Genomic DNA, 23,061 nt, shown 5'->3' with positions numbered 1-23,061 from the left:
TTCACACTACGCATCTACCCTGCCCTTTGTATTAACTCCCGCAATCTACAAACCAAAGTCAGAAGTGGAGTCTAATATCTTGTCTCTTTCCCTTCTGCCTCACGTGCCGAAAGCAAGGACACTACATAGTCTTGGTCTCCTTTTTCATTTTTTTTTTTTTTTTTTTTTTTTTTTGGGGTGTAAAATCCAAGTTTTTTCTCAAACTATCACCTAATTGATCACAATTACGACAATGTCTTTCCAAACTATCAAAAACTTGACAATGTTTCCAATGACAGCAAAAAGACAAAAATGACCTCAAATATTTGTCAATAAGACAAAAATACCCCTATATATTTTTTTTTAAAAAAAAATTGCCGCTCCCATTTTCATTTATTTTAAGGTTTTAGATTTAGTTTATATATATTTTTTAATTTTTTAAGGGTATTTTCGTCATTAGGGAGACATTGACAATTTTTGGTAATTGAAGGGAAATATTGTCCCAATTGAAAGTTTAAGGGGACATTGTCAATTTGGTGGTAGTTTGGTCTTTATTTCTCTTATATATTATGGAACCCACGTAAGTTAATTTGTATTTACAAATTTATAGAGTTACTGTGACTGGCACTTAGATCAGTAGAAAAAAAAAATTATCTCATGCTACAAAAAGCCTAGAATCGACTACTGTGTACAGAGGGTATGGAAGCAAGATTTGTCGGAGTTGGAACTTCCCCAAGTAAATAAGCATATATATATATATATATATATATATATGCATGGTAAATATATTATATATCCCTGAGGGTGGCTAGCTTGTGGCCACCCTCGAAGGGGTTAGACGTAGCTTTCCGGTCACCCCTTCAATTTTTATTTTTTTTTAGATTTAATTTTTAAATTAAATTAAAAAAAAAAAATTAATATGCCGACATTGCCAAAAGGGTGCGCTTAGTTTGGGACTGATGGGCGTTAAACATTTGGGGGAAAATCTAATGGTATGATTTTTTTGCATTTTCCATTGATCAACAGAGTAAAAATTCAAAAAAAAAAAAAAGACTTAAGGTTTTTACAGTTTTAGCGTGTTGATTGAGGGACTTATAACATATTTACCCTAAATTTTATTTCATATAAGTCATAAATTGTAAGTGTATACAAAAGTTACATGTTTATAAAATTAAGAAAATTCTTTTTCTTTTTCTTTTACTCGGGCTTTTCTCTCATTCTCCAATTTTTTTAAATTACCATTAGATTTGTGGGCCATATGGACCCCACAAATTCAATGGTGATTTTGAAAAGTATGAGTATGAGAGAAAAATGAGGGGAGTATGTGTAACACTTCTCATAAAATTATCTTAAACAAAACTTTTGTTTCCAAAACAATAGTTTCCTAATTTGCGATTTAGGTGCATGTACACAAAAAAAATATTAGTCCAAAACAAAACTAAGTATCTTCTTCGAATTATGCTCAACAACGTATGGTTTTTTATGGAATAAAATTGATCAAGTATCATCTCTGCAGTGAAATTCTTGGTAGTTTCTTTCTCAATATAAATTATCAAGTAATCTACTAGAAACTCATATTTCATTTTAGAACGTAATCTATTTTTTTACAAGTTTTATGGTAGGAAAAGTTCATTCAATAGTGGCAGTAAAAATAGGGAGAGTCAACTATATAAGAATTGACTTGTCAATGAAATTATAGATCTTTGACTTTCCCGAAATTGCGAATTAGTTGCATAACTCAAATAAACTATATATATTTAAAAAATCCAAGATGTTTTGGCATATCAAACTCATAATGTTGCAATTAAAATCTCAAGTAGAGTTTTACTTAGTGAAATCTTGAGGATAAAACTTCTTCACTAAGTTGCATATATCATCAGTATTAAATTTTGTGTTTGCATCTTTAAGACTTAAAGTAGCACTAGGAATAAGAAGTTCCACTGCATGCCCACTATGCCCACTAAATTTATTATTCAATTCTTGCGATTAGAAGTTTACTAGATCAATAAATAAATCAATTATAAAATGATACTCCATTGTTATCAAAGATTCTTCATCTTTTGACGATGGGATCTATTTCAATATTTAGAATAATAAGCATTCATATCAAGCACATCAATTTTATGTTGTTCATAAAATGTTTTAACAATATCAAGCAGACGCTCCCACTCATCATCTCTCAACTTTTGAATAAGTGATTTTATTGTTGACACTACATTCATGGTATTTAAAATGTCTTGAGATTTTTTTTTGTAAAGCTTGGAAAATAGTATAAGTCATTCCCATAATCTATTTCATCAAATGCATGATTAAAATAAATTCAAATGATGTTGATACCATGTATGCCACTTTAGCATCACCATGTTGAGAATAATTGGCTCCCTCATTTGAGATTGTGTTGATAATTGAGCAAGTTGCACCTAATATTCTTGTTAAGCTACAACCAGATTAAAAATGAGATGACCATTGAGTATCTCTAACTCTTGGCAAAGTACCAATATGGTTTTCCCCATTTCCAGTCTCCATTTCATTTTCAAAATCATACTTTCAATCTTAGTAGCTTAAGCAAATTGCAATTCATAATTACGTTTGCAATGAAAAATAACAATATTGTCATATTGATAATAGAAGTCAAATGGATAAAGATTTGATGGCAAATTTTGCTTCTGTATATGTTATAACTAAAACTAATAGTAGTTTATGAGCCAATTAATGTACATAATATATATAGGGACATTTTCTAATAAATAAATATTGTAGGTCATTCCACTCACCATGCATATTGCTACCTCCATTACATTCCTGACATCGAATATTCTTAATTTGGAAGATATAACAAGAAAGGACATCACAAATCTTGTGATACCCAAGAAAAGTAATGTTTGGATCGATTGCGTAAAATTAAAAAATTTTATTTTTACGCAACGGAATAAAAACAATCTCCAAAATTTTAAGTCTTCAAGAGAAGCATGGTAAGATTTAGAACAAATATATAAGTTAGTGTTACTTACATGTGGCTTCGGCTTCTCCTAGTCATTATACATCCGTTCTTCAAGAGGTGTGGGGTTGAGTCATCCACATTCAAGCATATTTGCAAACTCATAGTACGAATCGATACTCATCACATCCTGTTCTTCATCTTACTCGTGTTCTTCGCGTTCTTCGTGTTCTTGGTGAACTTGAATAATTTCTTAATATAATATTCATAATATTCTTGAAGAATATCTTGCTAATCTTGAAATTATCTAAGAGCTTCAAGATCTTCAAATAATTGAGGACACAATTCCTCCATTAGATCTTCTCTTTGATGACGGAAAATGACTGTAAGTGTGGGCTTACAAAGTTTTTCCTCAGGAACTAGAGAAAAACCTAGAAGCAAAAACTAGAGAGAATAAATTCCCTAGTGGCAGTGTATTCCTCCTGTGGGGAGAGGAGTGTTTTTTATTTGTTGTGTGTTCTTGCCCTAGGGGTGTCAAAACAGGATAAGGACAAATACTTGAAGCTCGAACTTCAATAATTTTAAGAATTCAGCATGTCGTCTGAACATGTGAAGTATACCGTCTATACAAGAAAAAGTTAAGCGTCCGAAAGAGATTAGATGAACACTCGGATCTAGTGTAGGTGAGGATGGGACGTGTAATTAAATCTAAATATCCATTTTGGTTCGAACAAGGAACGTTGTTCATCCTGACAAGTTTGAATCTCTATGTTTCGATCGATAGCCGAAGCGATTGGAGGTTGATGGGAGCTAAATTAAATGCTTTTGACTCAATTTTGTCCGAACAGCCCCAATAATGCGTCCATACGAGGTTCCATAGAAAGTTTGATATCGCCTATTTAAAATATTTCTAATTGAAGGAAAGCATTTGTTTTGCCTTCCCATTTTTACTTAGATGTGAGAGAGAAAGTAGAACATGAGTTTAAGAGTGTGGAGAGGGAATGCTATTGTTCTCGAACAATTTTTTAGAAAAATGGAGGGTTTGAAGCTTGAAAAGAAGGAGAATCACCAAAGGTATAAGCATTTTTCCCTACCTCCCTCCCTTCCATAATCGTTTTTAGTATTATAAGTGGTTAGTTTGGTGTGAATTAATGAATGTTGATTGTTGTGGGGTGTTAAAATGAGTTTTTGATGATATGCTTGGGAAGTTATGGGAAAACTAGGCTTTCCCTTAGAAAAAGAAGGAATTTTACGTATGGATTTGTATTATTTTGTGTGCATGTATTAGGATTTGAGTGGTGTGCTATGAAAATGAGCTTTGGAGGATAGGGAATCACATTTGGAGGTGAATTTTCAATGATATGGCAATTTCTTCTTCACTCTAGCATCCGGATGACTATAATCATGCCCAGACGAGTGTGTGAAATTAATAACTCTAAAGGAGAGAACTCGAGGCACTCATTTGGTACCGGTTCGAATGAGGCCTTAAAAATTGGTATATAAGGGGGAGATTCGAAAGGCTTGATCCGTAGCCTCAAGCTCGTAGTTTTGAGGCATAAAACCTTAACGATGTTTAGACGGCTAACTTACATGTCTAGATGCCACCACAGTAAGCCTAAAGCAACTTTAGCTGTAAGTCTAATTTTTCCAAGTCAATAAAATGACTTGAAAGGCACGATTTTCCTAGAGTTGAGAAAAGAAAATATTGAGGTCTTTGAGACACTATACATTTAGAGCTTAGCCATTTTATTGGTGCCACAAGAATTCATATGACGTGAACTGAATTGATTTAATATCTTGGAGGTGATTAAACCACATATAGACACATCAACAACAACTTGAAGTATGCCTATAGGTCGGTGAGGAGGCGAAGGATTGATTAATACCTAGAGATTATTTGGAGCTGCAGCGGTAGGGGTATTTGTCTGTGTACAGATGTCTAAACCGTTACAAGGGTTGTAAGTGTGTTTTTCATGTACTATGAATTCTTCTAAGCATTGGTTTCCTAGGTTTGGAAACTTTGAGTGATTTTACTTTTGATGTGTTTTTAAAGGATTTCCACTTCATTAAAAAATTATGTATTGATATGTGATTGGTTTTATGTTTTTCATAGTGGTTTGATGTCTAATTATTATTTTGTTGCATAACTGGTTTAGTTTCTACATAATTGTGCGTATATTATGTTGGGGTTTAAATTTTGTTTTTCAAGTGGTATCAAAGTGAGGTTCATTTTGTTTAGATTAATTTCTTGAGTGAGATCGTTGACTTTGTTGTCGTAAAAAAAATCTTAGTCCCTTAGTGAGATTTCTCAAGTTAAAAGAAACTTTAGGGTTAAGAAAGATAAGAATACTCAAATGTTAGGGCTAACTGTTCTAACTACAAAAGGTCTATAGACAAGGCCATAAATGCCAACCTGATGGATGAGTAGGTATAATGATCTCCTTATTGAGATTGTAAATTACATGGCTTTTACCGTTTCTTTGAGGAGCTGGTCTAGTGTGAATGACACACTTGGCCATGGTATATCATCTCAAGATGATTCCGAGGATGAAGATGACCTTCAAATGACCTATAAGAAGCTTTTTAAAGAATGCATCAAATTGAAAAAGTTGAATAAATTGGCCTTTAAAAAGCTTAATGAAGTTGACCATGAAAAAAAAGTCTTTGATTGCTAAATTGTTTGATTCACATATCTTGTTTGACTCTTTGAAATCTTAATATTGTATGCTAAATTATAAGATATGTAACTTGACAATGAATAAGATTCTAAGGAACATTTGATTAAGTCCTCTAAAAAAATTGTTGTTCGGTAAAAAGCCTAATTCAGACAAATCAGGTATGAGCTTTGATAATTTTGGTACTTCACTTTACTTGCTTCTAATTTTGATAGAAAGGGGCTTTCTTTGTTAAACCTATAAAAGTTGAAGAATTCAAGGTTAATGTAGCCTGTTTTGACACGAGAAAAAATGTCTTTTTGAAAATTATGTGAAGCTCAAGTCCAAAGCTTCTTTAAGGAAACAAACTTCAGCCAAGTTTGTTCTTACATGCCACCACTGTGGAATTGTTGGTCATATCAGACAAAACTATGTTCAGTTGAAATCACAAAGACCTTGGAATAAGAATGAAGCTTCTAAGATAGTTGTTTATATATGATGGATGCTCCAAGTCCAAGGTTGTGGCCCCTCCTAGGAAACAACCTATAAAAAAGTTTATCCATATTTGCCACAAATGTGGTAAGGTTGATCATATTTGACCAAATTATTTTGTGTTGATTCTCAGTGCAAGTATGAATGATAATTCATCTTAAGGGGTGGTTTTTCAAAATAATGGAAAAACTTGGGTCGATAAAGAGGAAAAGCACAAGGTTCATAGTATCTAATATGAACCTAGTACTAGGAAGGTTTCAGTTCCAAAGTTTAAGGCCATTCACCCGTTGGGGGAAGTGGTGATACCTAGAGTTAGTTGGTCTCATTGCATACCTAAGTTGCATTTCATGCATTACTTTTCTTCATTGGGCAAGCATTGGTCATTTTTGTTCTGCACTGAATTTCGTCTTTTGTATAGGTTATAATTGCATTTCTATTTTAGTTATTTTCATTTTTAAAAAAAAAAAAATTTGAAAAGTTGAAAAAAGGTTCTTTCTTCAATTATTCCATATTTACACCTTTTTGAGCATCAAATTTTCTTTTCTGCTTAATGAAGACAAATCACACTTTGAGTTCATTGTGTGTAGCCTATGCATGAGAAATTAATAATTGTGTGATGGATTTATGTTTGATGTGCATGAATGGTGTGGAACATTTAGATTATGCTTGTTCGCTAAGTGAACTAATTTTTTAAAAATAAATAAATAAATAAAACAAGAGATTACAACAAACAACAAAGGGCTGGGCAACCCAACAATAAGCCCCAAAGCAACCCCATCAGTATGAGTAAACAAAAAAAAAAAAAGAGGCAATGCATCAAATGAATAATGCGAGCCTATGCTTTCTTGGTACGAAGACTAAGAAAATTGACAACTAATTAAGGTGGTTTGTAAATGTACACCATAAATGGTGCACCCAAGAGAATCGTTGCAGCACACCCGAAGGATAGCCACAACAACAACAAGAAAACACTGATGAGGAATGATTCAAAGCCTACGGAAAGAAATTCTAGCACAGAAACATAAGAAAAAACAACAAAATACAAAACCTAGAACAAACTAAACACAAATTGTATCAAACGATGGAGGTGCACTGGAGGCGGAGGCAGAGATGGATGAGGCGAAGCACTGAAGGTGCAGCACCGGAGAGGACGGCGCATGGGCTGCACGCGCCTGCAAGTGAGATCTACTCGCATGCGCGTGGACATCGTATGGGGGTGGTTTTGGCGGCAGATGGAAGCGGCGACACCCAGGAACAAAATGGAGAGACGCGTGTATGGCGGTGGCTTCCTGAAATGCATAGATTTGATTTTGAAAAAATCAAACCCAAAAATTCCAAGAAGGGAGCCGATTCGAAGCAGGGAGCCATTGGTGATGCAGATAAATGGTGGATTTACAGTGGAGGATTGGGCGATGTAGTTATTGAAAAAAGAAAATACGACAAAGATATAAGATAAGGCCTCTGAAGAGGCAGATAGAGCCTCAGAAGAAGAGACGGGTTTAGCCTCAAAAGAGGCGAGAAGGATAGGGAGAGGAACAGGGAGAGGGCAGGAGGGGAAGGAGAAGGAGGAAGGAGCCAACGCTCCCTCCTCCCATGGCAGCCATTGGAGGAAGACTATGGGTTTTTGAGGAGAGAGAACATAGAGAAGACTATGAGTTTTTTATCTGGCTATATTCTAATTCAACAAAAGCTAAGTGCACTACTTACTTCCATGTGGTTTGAGCTTGACCGAATGTGAGTGTTTTGGTCAGCTATTTAGTGTGGTGGGGTGAAATTCTCTTTGGACCAAATTGACCAGTCTAATTGAACCTAGGACAAAAACTCCTACTTGGTTCTCTTTAGTTTATAAAACACTTATGCATGATAGTAAAAGTCGATGTTCATAAGCAAAGAGAAAAGGTGAATATTGCATGAACAATTGTGTCAAAAGTCGTTATAGAAAAGGCCATTATTTAAATGATTGCAGAGAAATGCAAACGGTGGACATAAACACAAATTGGTGTTATGAGTTAAGGGGAGCGTTTCTATGAGTGTCTCTAGGCCCTATAAATACGGTTTGACTTTTGGTCTATGAGAGGTTTTCATCGCCCACTTGTGACATCATATTAAAGTTAGACCCCTTAACAAGTTTTAGGCCTTAAGCTCGCTAAGTGGAAAGTTATTACACACAACACATAACCATGACTTAAATGGTACTCATCATCATTGTATTGTTTATTGTTATTGATAATCTATCAATTCATTTGATCTTATTTGAATAAATTATTTGATTGGTTATTCATTAAGTGTCAAATGTGTATTTGATGTGTTCGTGTTTGTGTAAACTTTATTTTTAGTCATTCATTGAGGAGTAGACATTGATCATCTCAATTTCACTCCTTGTGCGTCCTCTCCAAAATTTTCATTTTTCATTTAAGGGAATCTTTGTTTCTTGTTTTGCTTATTACATCTCCTTCCACTTTGCATTCACAAATCACAATCACATGGTGCACCAATTTTAGTTTAGGTTAGTTTAGGCTATTAGTTACATCACTTATTTTGGTTCATTGCTTAGCATTGTTTGTTTGTCTTTAGCAGTCATTCATGACAAAAAAGGGGAAAGAGTGGATATAGTGGATATAAAAGGAGAGCTGTTGATGATGACCAAGGGGGTGATGGCTGTTTTAACTACCGGTGATTATTTTTAATTTACTAATTTTATTTAATTTTACTATTGAACTTAATGCTTATTTCATATGCACAGTAGATTTTACATTTGGTAGGTCGAATCCTACTTCGATCGGTTAAAGTTAGTTAGAGCCATTAATGTGGGTCGCCCAATTACAAGTAGGTAAAAGCCATAAGATCCAATTACAACAATCTCAGCTCACTTACTCGCGCGGGTGATTATGCCACATGTAGATTTCATTTCGATCTCAATCGATGGAAGTATGCCAAGTTAGACCACTAAATGCTTTCCTTTCTTTTCTAAATGCCACAAGTAAGAGCTACAGCAAAGTCCTCAATTGTTAGCTCCGGCCTCGGGTTACCCTTCACCATTGTCTAATTATGGCTTAGTTGTAAAACAAGGGTGGAAAATGAAACATTAAGTCCACGACTTAGTGAATAGTCATACGTGAAATGTATAAGTATGCAATAAACCCAGTCTTTATAAAACACATGAGGAGAACGTCAAATTTCATGAATCAAAAGTTCTCAATAGACAAGTACAACAACAAATCATGTTGATGAAGTACATATATATATATATATAACCATATATCAAGTGGTTACTCTCGTCCGTATTCCATATATATACCCTTAACCTTCTTACAGTAAAGTTTGTGCATCTCATAGGACGTCTTGTACAACCACGGTACCCCAAGCATTGCACATAGCCAATCATCTCCTAGTTAATCGACTGAATTGATACCTTGAGCAACACTCGACTAGTGATGCGGCAACTAGTGACCCCACCCTGCAGGTGGCTGTGCCGATCACAATAGCACTCAGATCCAATGTACAAATTTATCATTTTATCAACTATGTCATAAGGTTAAGTCTTATATATACTGGTATACACATTCCACAAAGTTTCTTTTCAACGTTTTCATTCACTGATGGCCACGTCATACAAATTATTATTCTCATTTCCCATGCATGTAAAATAGAAATGTGAGTGTCACACAATCATTCATTTCACAAGTACAAAGATGCACATTTCATATGAAAATAGGCATGCTCCAAAAATCATTGTTTTAGGGTATTACTTGAGTTTACTCACCTTGGTCATAATAGTCCTCTACAGATCCTTCCTGAAAAGTCTCAGCCCTTTGTCTACAAGGGTTCTAAATCATAAACCTTAGTCTAGCACCTGAAACTTTATCTTGTCTGCATTCTGCCAAGTACCGTTAGAACAGTCGCCAAACAATGTTCAAATAGTCAACACTATTAGAACGGTTTTGACCATCGTCCAATCGGTACCGTTCCAACAGCTAACATAGTTGTTAGCATTAGAACAGTGCACTGTTCACCATCTCCTACCTCCAAAAAATATCTTCATTTTTTTTTTTTTTTTTTTTTTTTTCCTACAAGGTCTCTAGTGGTTCTAAAACCTCTGAAGACACTTCCTTTTTTTCTTTAACATTGTTAAGGGCCTAAAAATGAGACCTTTTAACAATATAACCCAAAAGTTTCCAACTTTCCTTCCCTTCCAATTTTCTTTCACCAAACACACTCAATGACAACCTAGATCTACTGTGATGAGAATCAACAAGCAACATTAAAGGATCCATTGCATGTTTCAGTTGGGCCTATTACTATAGCAAGATCCAAGAAGATCAAAGAAGCACTTAATGGACTGATTCAAGAGATTTGAGCTGTTTCTAAAATGGGACATTCCAAACTTGGCCCAAAGGGAGATTAAGGCGTAATAAATTTGATCCAAGCTATTGATGGAGCTGATTACGCATAATTTCCTTAGCAATAGCATGGATTAATGGTTGATTATGGCTGATTGACATTCCAATTACATACCAATTAATTGGATGATTGACTTGCCAAATTACATGCCAATTAATTGGTTGATTGACTTGCCTATTTCAAGACTTTCCTTGGGCGTGATTTAATTGCCAATTTCAGTCTATTTTTGGCATGGAGGAGTTGCTAATTTCAGACCAAATCAACCTTAATTTTAGACTTTTATTAGTTAGTCCCTTTTTACTTTATTCACTTTCCAATGTTAGAACCAATTTAATTTCCTTTCCATAGCAAGCAGGTAGTCATATTTTCAGCCATGCTTTATAAATAGCATGTACTCATTGTAATGGACATCATGAATGAAAATTAGAAAAAATGTGAGGCTTGCGTCTTCTTTTGGTTCTTCAAAGAACTTGTGAACTTATCAAGGATTCTTCCTTGTGGCGTTCAAACTTTATACCTTCGGTTCGTGATTCAATTATAATCATTGGGTCGATGGTTGTTACTTTATACATTTGGTTCATGTTTCATTTATAAACGTTGGGTCGGGGTTTTCTATCAAAAAAATCTGAATTTTAGCTTTCTTGGGTCAGTCTTCTAATATTGTTGTTGGTTCTCAAAGCGCGTCGATTGAGGTTCGCATCATACTGGTTACAGTGCCTAAAACTCGATCATGGGTCTCATTTGTCCAAGACATGACACCATCTTCCAAAAAGGTAGGGGTTTTCTTTGAAAATCCCTTGCCTTTTTCACTACACTACAACTCTAACACATGCACACACTAACAATAAATATTATTGTAAATCATAACTAAAATATGCTTTATAAACAAAAGAGACTAAGGTAAAGTGTGCTGGTTTATTACCTTATTGAAGTTTTGAAGCAAGAGCCTCTCTTCTTCCTCCTTGTTTGCCTCGCTTCTTCCCTCACTCTCTCTCTCTGGTGGATTGGACAAATATAATGGCATTTAGTGTTTATTGATAGGCTTTATCACGTTTAGTGGCACATCGACTGGGTCTGAGAAAGAGGATGTGCTTATATAGAGCATGCTCTCTCTAAATGGTAGGAGGCCTTTTGAGGTAAACCCAATAACAAAATCTTGCGGGCTAAGGCTCAAAGCAAACAATATCATACTAGTCGGAGCGGGGTATTATATATGGTATTACAGCCATAGTCCAGCCTGAGATAGGGGGAGTGTGCACAAGCCCACAAAGGTCGCTAGTGAAAACACTGGGTCTCAAGAGGGGGTAATTGTAGAGCCCTACATTGCTTGGGTCTAAGAAAGGGGATGTGCTTATATAGAGCATACTTTCTCTAAATGATATGAGGCCTTTTAGGGTAAACTCAATAACAAAACCATGCGGGCTAAGGCCTAAAGCGGAAACTAGTATATCAGTTGGAGCGAGGTGTTACATATGGCATCAGAGTCGAAGCTTAAACTGATATGAGAGGAAACATGCACAAGCCCATGAGGGTCGCTAGCAAGGACGCTGGGTCTGAAGAAGGGGTGATTGTGGCGTCTCACATTGCCTAAGTGTGAGAAATGGGATGTGCTTATATAGAGCATGCTCTCTCTAAATGGTACAAGGTCTTTTGGGGTAAACCCAGTAATAAAACTGTGCAGGCTAAGGCCTAAAGCAGACAATATCATACCAGTTGGAGCGGGGTATTACACGTTTGGACTTATCCATTTCGCATGCATACTATCACCGCTAGAACGATCCTCAAGCCGTTCAAACAGTAAGGTTTCCTTTCCTTTGTACATGCCTTGCTACACATACCGTTCGAATGGTTCCTCTCCCTTTGTTAGAATAGTCTTGGACCAGATTTCACCAAGCATTTCCCATGTCTATTTTTCCTAATGCGCACCTTAACTATTGCCTCTTATTTATCTAAAAATCCTTTATTAAGGCATTCTTAATCCAAGTTTACCACTAGGTATTACAAATATCCTCCAGCCCTTTCTATTTTACAAGCCTATAAATAAATCCCTTTATCATTCATTTAGATCAACCCCACAGTCCGTCTGAAATCCTCAACTATTAAAATTAAAGCCAATAAATAAAATCCACTAGTCACACGTCATCACAAATGATTATCATAATATTTCATTTCTCCAAATAGAATCATAAACCCTACTTATCCCAATAGGGTATACTTATCTAAGTCCTTACTACTTTCTTAAACTCTCTAGAATTACTATTTCACCCAGGAGATATCACAAATCCGATTTATCCTTGAAATTAAAATATCACTATTTTAGAGAATAAAATTGGAGGTGTTACCAAAAAGAATTATCTAAGCCCGACCCAACTGACACCCTCAGATGTTTCAATTTTATTAGAGGTAAGGGAATACGACACAAGGGTCAACAACAAATCCTTTTTGTCATCCCCCTCCATTCTTCACCTATTGGTTTCCAACGGCACCAATCAAAGGGAGTTGCTACTCATCCTTAGTTTAAGGCAAAGTTTTGAAGGTTACCATTAGTGTTGTGGTTACGATAAATGATAGAATGTAAGAGAACCTTTATTTACAAGGCAATACAGTATCAAGTTCTGCAACTTCCGTTGCATCTTATTCAAATGGGACGGGAGGGGGCTAGCAGTCCTTCTTTAGTGTAAACCTCGAGCTCATAAATGCTAGGGAGACATTGAGAAGGCTAAAAGGAGAGGTTGACGTGGGATTGGAAAGGCTAGACATGGTGATTAATAATTTGGAAATCAGGGGGCCTGGGTAGGGTTGTAGGGGCTCTATGGACCATCAGGTGTTAGGCCGAAAAGGGAAAGAGAAGTTAGTTGTTGAGGGCAAAGATACAAGGCCCATGAGAGGGTTCAAGCCTAAGAAGAAGTTGACATTTAAGCCTAAAGGTGTTTTGGGCCCAGGTGGCTTAGGCCCGGGTATTGGGTTAGAGGGGGTAAAGCCTAGCTTCTCATTTCTGTTGCCGGAGAAATCGCAAGGCACGAAGGCCATGCAATCATGCCTAGTAGGGGCGTCATCTTCGGGAGGGACGTCGTCGGTAGAAGGGGCGTCGTCCGCAACAGAAGGGCACCCACGGTTGACTTCGGCAACTCTGCTAGGGTTCGCGAAGGATTTCTGGCTGGTTTGAAGACCGGTGACCTAGGCTTAATAAGATCGGCGATCGGTAAGCCGACACTGGTGAGTGTGGAGGCTGGAGAGACTTCCAGCGGTCTGGGCTTTCCAGTCGGAATTCCTCAGAATCTGTCGGTAGAGGAGCCCGGCAGACTGGGCTTTCCTAGAAAGGCCGGTGTGTTGTCAAAGAAGGTGGTTGAGGAGGTCGAAGCATTTCCCAGCGATGTGGACTCAACAGAGGAGACCGGTGAATCTCAGTGTGTGCCGATTCTAGCAACCCAGCCTGTTGGAACTCAGATTTTGCAGGGAGGAGGCGCGACGATGAATATGGAAATGTCTCCTCCGGTGACAGAGGACAGCATGCTGGTGGCTTGGTTTCCTGGAGTGATAAACTAGGACGAAGTAAAGGGTTCCTCTGATTTGGTTGAGACAGGGAATGAGGTCCAGATTATTGGTAATCTTGATAGGCATGCTCCTCTAAATTCTTATGCGCCTATTTCAGAGGGTGTGTCGGGTTACTCAGATTGGGTGGTTCAGTATGCTAATGAGATTTATCAAATTGTGGGGATATCGTTTGGGTCATAAATTGCAATTGCTGGCCCTATTGACTTTCCTGGAAGGGGAGCGCCGCAACAATGCAATGGTAGCCAACTTGGGAAGCCGTACAAAGGGAAAGAGGGAGGTCAAGAATTTGGAGTGTTCGGTGAATTATAAGGCTAGAGGCCCAAGCTCTAGCCGTGGCAAGAGGAAGGGACGGGGTAACGCAGTAATTTTATGAAGCCAAGAATTATTTCTTGGAATGTAAGAGGGTTGAACAAGAGGGATAAACGATTGATGGTGAGTAATTGGCTTAGAGATTGGAAGGCAAATATTGTTTGCTTTCAAGAAACCAAACTTAAGGGTATGTCTTGCAACATTATACGTAGTTTATGGAGTTGGAGTCATGTGGATTAGTGTTGTTTGGATTCTAATGGGGCCTCGGGGGGTATCCTAATCATGTGGGATAATAGGGTGGTGGAAAAGATAGAAGAATGTGTAGGGGCTTACACCTTGGCTATGACATTTAGGAATGTGGTGGATCGCTCGGTTTGGGCTTTTGCAAGTGTGTATGGTCCGAACTATGATAGGTGGGATAGAAGGCTTCTTTGGGACGAGTTGGTGGGTGTTCTAAGTTTGTGGAATTTGCCGTGGTGCCTAGGGGGAGATTTCTATGTTACTCGTTTCCCTAGTGAAAGATCAGGAACAGCTCGCCTGGATTATGCTATGATGGAGTTCTCAGATTTTATTTCTGAACAAGGGCTGATGGATCTTCCTCTTGCAGGGGGCTCCTTCACTTGGTCGATTTCTCATGATCCTCCCATGTGGTCAAGGATAGATCACTTTCTTGTGTCCCCAGAGTTGGAAGCCTGGTTTCCGGGGGTTATGCAGAAGCGGCTAACGTGCCTTTGCTCGAATCATTTCTCAATTCTTCTTGATACGGGGGAGAAGGCCATTCAAGTTTGAGAATATGTGGCTAAAAGCAGAAGGGTTTGTGGCTCTTGTGAAACAATGGTGGGAGTCCTATGTGTTCCAAGGAACGCCTAGCTTTGTTTTTGCTCGCAAGCTCAAGGCTTTGAAGCTGGATTTAAAAAGGTGGAATGAGGAGGTGTTTGGCAACATAGGAAGAATAAGAGAGTTCTCCTTGAAGATCTTAGGGGGTTTGATTTGCATGAAGAAAGTAGGGCCTTGGATGAGAAAGAGTTAGTGCAGAAGGCAGAAGTCATTTGAGAATTAGAGAAGTGTACTCTTATGGAAGAAGTGAGTTGGAGGCAGAAATCGAGGGTGTTGTGATTGAAGGAAGGTGATAAGTGCACTAAATTCTTTCACTCCAAAGCCAACTCTAATAGAAGGCATAATACTATTGATACTCTTATGATTGGAGACAACCCTTCTTCTAATCAGACAGAGATCAGTGAGCACGTTGTAGAGTTCTATCAAAAGCTCTTTTCTGAGCAATGCAGGTGGAGGCCGCAGGTGGATGGTATTTCCTTGGATTCCATTTCGGAGGTTGAGGCTGGATGGTTGGAGAGACACTTTGAAGAGGAAGAGGTTAAGAAGGTAGAGTCAAAGATGAACGGCGACAAGGCGTCGGGCCCGGATGGGTTTTCTATGGCCTTCTTCCAAGTTTGTTGGGATGTTCTGAGGGTGGACATTATGAAGGTGTTTGGAGATTTTCATGCAGGAGGGATGTTTGAAAAGAGCCTTAATGCTACATTCATTTCGCTTATTCCTAAGATTCCAGGTACTATTGACCTCAAAGATTTCCGCCTGATTAGGCTAGTGGGAGGTATTTACAAAATCATGGCAAAGGTTTTAGCAAACAGATTGAAGATAGTGTTGGATAAAATTATCTCCAAATCGCAGAGTGCCTTCGTTAAGGGTAGGCAAATTCTAGATTCTATATTGATTTCTAATGAATGCCTTGATATTAGGTTGAGGTCGGAGGAGCCAGGGGTGATTTGTAAGATGGATCTAGAAAAAGCTTATGATCATGTAACTTGGGATTTTCTGTTATATTTGCTTAGGAGGCGTGGTTTCAGGGGGAAATGGTGCTCTTGGATAGAACATTGCATTTCTTTGGCGCATTTTTCGATTCTGGTTAATGATTTCCCTAATGATTTTTTTAGTAGCTCCAGGGGATTGAGGCAAGGAGACCCCCTTTCTCCGTTGTTGTTTGTCTTTGTGATGGAGGTTCTGAGCAAGATAATCTCAACGGCGGTGCACGGGGGGCTGCTAGAAGGATTCACAGTTGGTAATGCTTCTTTCTCACATTTTTGGTTTGCCAATGACACTTTGATCTTTTGCAACGCTATGCCTAGCCAGCTGCGTTATTTGAGAAGTGTGTTTTTGCTGTTCAAAGCCTCTTCCAGGCTGAAGGTAAACTTGGCTAAGTCAGTTTTAATTCCGGTGGGGAATGTGGAGCAAGTGGGTGTGTTAGTCGGCATTTTAGGATGCGGGGTTTTGCATCTTTGCCAGTGAAGTATCTCAGTCTTCCGCTAGGAGCCTCTTATAAGGCAAAGCATATTTGGGATGGTGTTATTGAGAAACTAGAATACAGGTTGGCTAGCTGGAAAATGATGTATTTATCGAAGGGTGGTAGGGTCACTCTTATCAAGAGTACCCTGGCTAATTTGCCCACCTATTATTTGTCTCTCTTTCATATCCCAGTGAGTGTTGCTAAGCGTATCGAGAAGCTTCAACGCCAATTTTTATGGGGTGGTATAGGCGAAGAGTTCAAGTTTTACTTGGTAAATTGGGCGAAGGTTTGCACTCCAATCAAGGAGGGAGGGTTGGGTATCAGAAATTTGATGGTGTTCAACCATGCACTTTTAGGGAAATGGTTGTGGCGTTATGGGCTTAAGAGAGATGCTTGGTGGAGAGTGACAGTAGATTCGAAGTATGGTAGCTTTTCAGGCGGGTGGTGCTCTCTTGAGCCTGGAGGAGCTCAAGGGGTGGGATTGTGGAAGAATATCAAGAGAGGGTGGGGAACCTTTAAAGGCTGTAGTAGATATGTGGTGGGGGATGGAACGATGATTAGATTTTGGCATGACTTGTGGTGTGGAGATTCAGTTCTCAAGGTAGCCTTTCCAGTTTTATATGAAATTGCTCGTGAGAAGAATGCTTCAGTTGCGGCTAATATGGAGATGTTGGGAGGTTCAAATCAGTGGAATGTGAGTTTCACCAAAGAGGCTCATGATTGGGAGTTGGAAGTCTTTGCGTCCTTTCTACAGGTGTTGCATTCAGTCAGAGTAAGACAAGGGTGTAAAGATAGATTGTGGTAGACTTCTTCCAAAAGAGGTCTTTTCAAGGTTAAGGCCCTCTTTCTTGCTTTGGCTGGCAATGAGGGTAGAAGTTTCCCTTGGAAGAGTGTGTGGCGGACGCATGCTCCTCCGAGAGCGGCTTTTTTTGTTTGGTCAGCAGCTCTAGGCAAAATTCTGATTTTGGATAATCTCAAGAAGCGTCACGTCATTGTGATAAACAGGTGTTGCATGTGCAAGAGGAGTGAGGAGACGGTGGATCATCTTCTTCTTCATTGTGAGGTTGCTTCTGCTTTGTGGTACGCCATCTTTAATCGCTTTGAGATGGCCTCGGTGATGCCTAGACAGGTTTTTGATCTTTTAGCCTATTGGTGGTCTTTTGGGACGCGAAGGAGTGCTGTGATGTGGAAGATGGTGCCTACATGTCTGTTTTGGTGTTTATGGCAGGAAAGAAACAATAGGTGCTTTGAGGACTTGGAGAGGTCTTTGGATGACATTTTATCCTATTGGTTTCACACTTTGTATCATTGGACTGTGGCACATCTGTATCCGTTGTCGATTAGTTATGATGATTTCCTTACTCGCTTTTCTTTCTCTAGTTAGGTGATCCTTTGTATACTCCCTGTGTACCTATGGGCGCCTTACACTTTTAATAAGACTGGTTATTATTTATCAAAAAAAAAAAAAGGATTCAAAGAACTCCAGGTTTTGAGATATGTGAGTAACCTATATAAGTGAATTAGTATTGGTGCTAAGCAAAAAGAGCATATTATATGATAATAATAACTAAGAAATAACCTCAGTTTTGTGAGCATTGGGTGTTTAGGAAGCAGCATAGAGTTAAGTTTAGTACTGCTATTCACAAGACTAAGAAAACCTTCTCATGTTCCCTCCCTCTAAGGGTAGTTGCAAGTTCTATTGATGATTTTCTAAGGAGGTTTGGGCCTAATACTTTTACCACCTTTAAACAGCTGGACCATAAATGGAATGGTGAGAATCCTATTTACATTTATGCTAACTTTTCTTTTTCTGTTTGGGCTAATAACCTTGGAGAGAATCTACCTGGTATACCAGATTTATTCCGACAGTCTTCTGCTGGTTTTGGGTGGATATCAGGAGCAACCAAATTTCAGGCCATCTTTAGGTACCCAGTAAAACACAAGGAACGAAAAAGATAGTGTAATGCGTAACCATTTTGCTGTCAATGATCCAACTGATTAGCAAAAACACTTCATAAATGTAAAATGTTTAATGTGCCTTGAAGAGATGAGGGATCTCAACTTGAAAAGGAAGACCCTAGAAGGATAAATTATGTCCGAACGCATGTACATAGAATGATAGAATTGATACCATTGGAAAGCTTCCAAAAATATCATCAGTGTCCCACTGTTGCAAAGCTCCTCAATGCCCTGTGCAAACAAGTAAGTTTACATGTTACAATGTGTTTTCCACCTCAATCTCACAGTGCGTATAATATTTGCAGTTTTTGTACTTCAAAGGACCATAAATAACATGAATGAGAATATACAAGGGTTGTAACCGAAATAAATTACCAATCAAGCTATCACTTGTGTAATTAACTCATTCTTTCAGAAAAATCATTCTTCATGAATAGTGCAAATACCAAAGAAACTTGGAATAAGGAATATATGTACCATTTCCAAACCCTGTTCGTCCATTTACTCTGGGGAATGCTGCAGTTGGGTTACTAGAAATTTTTCATACAGAAACATATCTCGTTATTTCACAAGTTCACAACAATTAAATCAAGTGAACAAGATTTTACAGTTGATCCAATGGAACTCAGTATACTTAATACAATATGGGAGGTATTGAGGCCAGATATTGCATCAAACCTCTCAAACAGCCAATATCATCCGCAACATATTTGTGTGTACATAGAACAAACATGTTGTATATCTGTGACTTCACATACAAGAAGATCATTTTGGTATATCTGTGACACACATAAATCAAATAAAAGCAAATTACCAACTACATGCAAGCATATATTACAAACATCAAGAATGCCCAGTTGATAATAAATTAAGAGAAAAAGGAAAAGCTCTCAAACACGAAAAATATACAAGAGAGAACCACCATAAAGGCGTCTGAAATTTAAGAGTTAACAAAATCAATAATATTTGAAGAGGACAAATCAGGAACATAGACTACAGCCCAGTCTAAGAGAGATCTCAAAAATTGGATTTTACTTGTAGCACATTGGACTCGCGGTCCTCAAAGAGGTGCTGATTTCTCTCTCTAAATCCTCCACATTAAAGGCAACTGAAGATATAGTTTAAGTTTCTTTTCTGTTTGCCAAGAGGGCCATAACGACAAAACCAATATAAGTGAGGGTGTCTTAGAAATAGATTCAGAACATAACATAGCAACCAAGTAGTTCAAAAATAAAATAAAATAAAATAAAAAAATAAAAAAATAAAAAATAAATTAAAAAGAGATGGTAACAAAAAGCATTGTGCAGGGGAAATGCTAAAGGAGGAACAACACCTACCAGCAAAGGAAAAAAGTATTAACATTCCAACACAAGAATTCTTTTCAATACAAGTAATCGAAATATTATTTAAGGCGTAAAAACGCACCCAAGTACACATAAAGCATACAATAGAAAATACCTAACTAGTTAGGAAAATAGAAAAAGAACAAAACGATCATAATAACTAAGCACTAAAGGATAAACAAAAGTAGTTGTGCTAAGATAAAGAGTACAGAAGAAAAATTAGTCTAGCTCCTGCACCGTTTTGTTGTGGTCCACAAAACTTCTGTCATTTATTTCTCTCAAATGACACCAAAAGAGGCAATAAGGTATAATCTTCCATACATCGACACTCCTAATGTCACTAGAAGTCCATCGACAAGCGAACAAGTCATCTCCACCGTTAGGCATAACCCAAAACAGCTCAAAGCGAATGAAAAAGATATTTCATAAGGCACAAACAACCTCACAATGGAGAAGGAGATGATCCATAGACTTTCCATTCTTTTTATACATACATCAGCTACCAATCACATTGACATACTGCTTCGAAAGATTATTTTTTTTTTTTGATAAGTAATAATGCATTCAGAGCGCAGAGGGGCGCAACCCTAGTACACAGGAAGTATACAAGAGAGCGACTAAGTAGGGGAGAAAGAAGAAGAGAACATAAAGAGAAAATCAGAAAAATCAATCACTAAAGGAGCAAGCCATCCTGCTGTCCATGTGAATAAAGTGTACAAAAAGAAGTGAATAAGATCCTCTAGGTTCCTCGACAAATCCTCGAAACATCTCGCATTCCTTTCCTTCCAAAGACACCATAGGAGACACAAGGGAGCCATCTTCCAAACCACAGCACTACTAGTTCTACCTCCCGCCCACCAACTGGCAAACATCTCCATGACGCTTCTAGGCATAACCCAACTCAAGTTAAAGCGAGAGAAGATGACCTCCCACAACTTGCGCGCGACCCCACAATGAAGGAAGAGATGATCCACAGACTCCCCATCCGCCTCACACATACAGCAACGATTAATCACAACAATACCTCTCTTCCGAACATTATCCAGTGTGAGAGATTTCCCAAGAGCGGCCGACCAAGCAAAAAACGCCACTCGCAAAGGAGCCTTAGTACGCCAAATCCTTCTCCATGGGAACTGGTTAGGCTCCTTAAGGGCAAGCCTCCTGTAGAAAGTACAGACCTCGAACTTCCCTTTACTTGAAGGAATCCACCACATTCGGTCAACCCCTTCCCCCCGGATCGGAGACAAATACAAGAGCGAGAAGAAAGAGGCTAAGGCCATCTCCTCCCAATCATGGATACTACGGGTAAAAGTAACGTTCCAGTGCACCATCCCATTTACACACTCCCGGATATCCGCAATGGAGGCATCCTTGTTGCGGGCTATATTAAAAAGGCCCGGAAAAACATCTTTGAGAGGCGCCTCGCCGCACCAACAATCCTCCCAAAATTTGACCTTCCCCCCCAAACCGGGAACTAATCTGAAGTGGCACCGAAACGACCTCCAAACCCCACAAATGTGTTTCCATAACCCCACCCCATGCGTTCCACAAGGAACATTTGAACGCCAACCACCCCAAACCACCCCATACTTAGCCACCAAGATACTTCTCCACCAAGCTTCTTCTTCATTTGCAAATCTCCATAACCATTTCCCCAAGAGGGCTTGGTTGAAAAGGCGCAAGCTCCGAATCCCTAGACCTCCCTCAGCAATCGGAGAACAAACCTCGTGCCAACTGACCAAATGGAATTTGGGCTCATCCTTGAAACCTCCCCATAAAAAATCCCGTTGAATCTTCTCAATGCGATTCGCCACGGAGATAGGGATGGGAAACAGGGACAGAAGATAGGTGGGAAGGTTGGATAAGGTGCTCTTGATGAGAGTGAGCCTCGCCCCCTTGGACAAATAAGAACGCTTCCAAGAGGCCAACCTTCTAGCAATTTTCTCCACCATATCATCCCAAACAGCCAACTGCTTGAAGGAAGCCCCTAGCGGAAGACCCAAATACTTCAAGGGAAGCGAGCTAGTGCCACAACCCAAGACGCCGGCCAACTCATCCGTCTCAACTGAATCTCCGACTGGGACCAAAACAGACTTGGCCCGATTAATCTTTAGCCCGGAAACCGCCTCGAAGCCTATACTGAGGGCTTTAATAAATCTAACATGTTCCGGTTCTGCCCCACAAAACACCAAAGTATCATCAGCAAAAAAAAGATGGGAGATCGAAACCCGCTCATGCTCCCTGGCACCCACATAGAACCCATTGATGAAGCCCCTACTGATGGAGGCATTGATCATCCTACTAAAAGCCTCCATGACCAAAATGAACAAAAAAGGCGATAGAGGGTCACCTTGTCTAACCCCACGCAAGCTCACAAAGAAACCGGAGGGCGAACCATTGATCAACACCGAGAACCGCACGGACGAGATACAATGCTCAATCCAAGAGCACCATTTGTCGCCGAATCCACACCTTCTTAATAAATAAAGTAGAAACTTCCAGTTCATGTGATCGTAAGCCTTCTCCATATCCAACTTACACAAGAGGCCGGGGTCCCCGGATCTGAGACGGCTGTCCAAGCATTCATTGGCAATAAGCACCGAATCCAAAATATGTCTACCTTTGACAAAAGCATTTTGCGGATTGGATATGACCCGGTTCATGACTCCCCTCATTCTGTTGGCTAAGACCTTCGCAATGATCTTATAAATCCCTCCCACAAGACTAATAGGACGGAAGTCCTTCAGATCGGAAGCCCCATGTGACTTCGGAATGAGAGCAATGAATGTAGCATTGAGACTTTTTTCGAATTTACCTCGATCATAGAACTCCCCAAAAACAGCCATGACATCCTTTTTGATCACCTCCCAACAATCCTGAAAGAAAGCCATAGAAAAACCATCCGGGCCTGGAGCCTTGTCCCTATCCATTTTTTTGACCACCTCCCACACCTCCCTTTCCTCAAAAGAAACTTCTAGGCTAGAAGACTCTTCCTCCTCCAACATATCGAATTGAAGATTGTCCAACCTCGGTCTCCAACTAAGGGTCTCTGTGAATAGAGACTCATAAAAGCGAGTAATATGATTACTAATAACCTCTTGATTAGAGGTAGTAGTTCCATGAATGTTC

The 23,061-nt window shown here is 38.8% G+C and overlaps 1 protein-coding gene across 2 annotated transcripts in view; it reads right to left on the bottom strand.

The window, feature by feature from the left end:
• Positions 1-18,565: 18,565 nt before the first annotated feature.
• LOC132162643 (F-box protein SKIP24) overlaps positions 18,566-23,061 on the bottom strand; it is a 22,751-nt gene continuing 18,255 nt past the window's right edge. The window contains exons 1-2 of one of the 2 annotated variants that reach the window (XR_009438239.1): positions 19,067-22,625; positions 18,566-18,820 (exon numbers count right to left, since the gene is read on the bottom strand). The gene's annotated coding sequence lies outside the window, so the exon portion shown is untranslated. Of the gene's footprint in view, positions 18,821-19,066; positions 22,626-23,061 lie in introns of those variants that run through there. The other variant, XM_059572924.1, reaches the window with a different exon arrangement.

This window comes from Corylus avellana, chromosome ca9 (assembly GCF_901000735.1).
Source record: "Corylus avellana chromosome ca9, CavTom2PMs-1.0".
Taxonomy (NCBI): Eukaryota; Viridiplantae; Streptophyta; class Magnoliopsida; order Fagales; family Betulaceae; genus Corylus; species Corylus avellana.
Note: the sequence above shows the minus strand (reverse complement) of the source record. Positions and strands in the feature narration are given on the sequence as shown.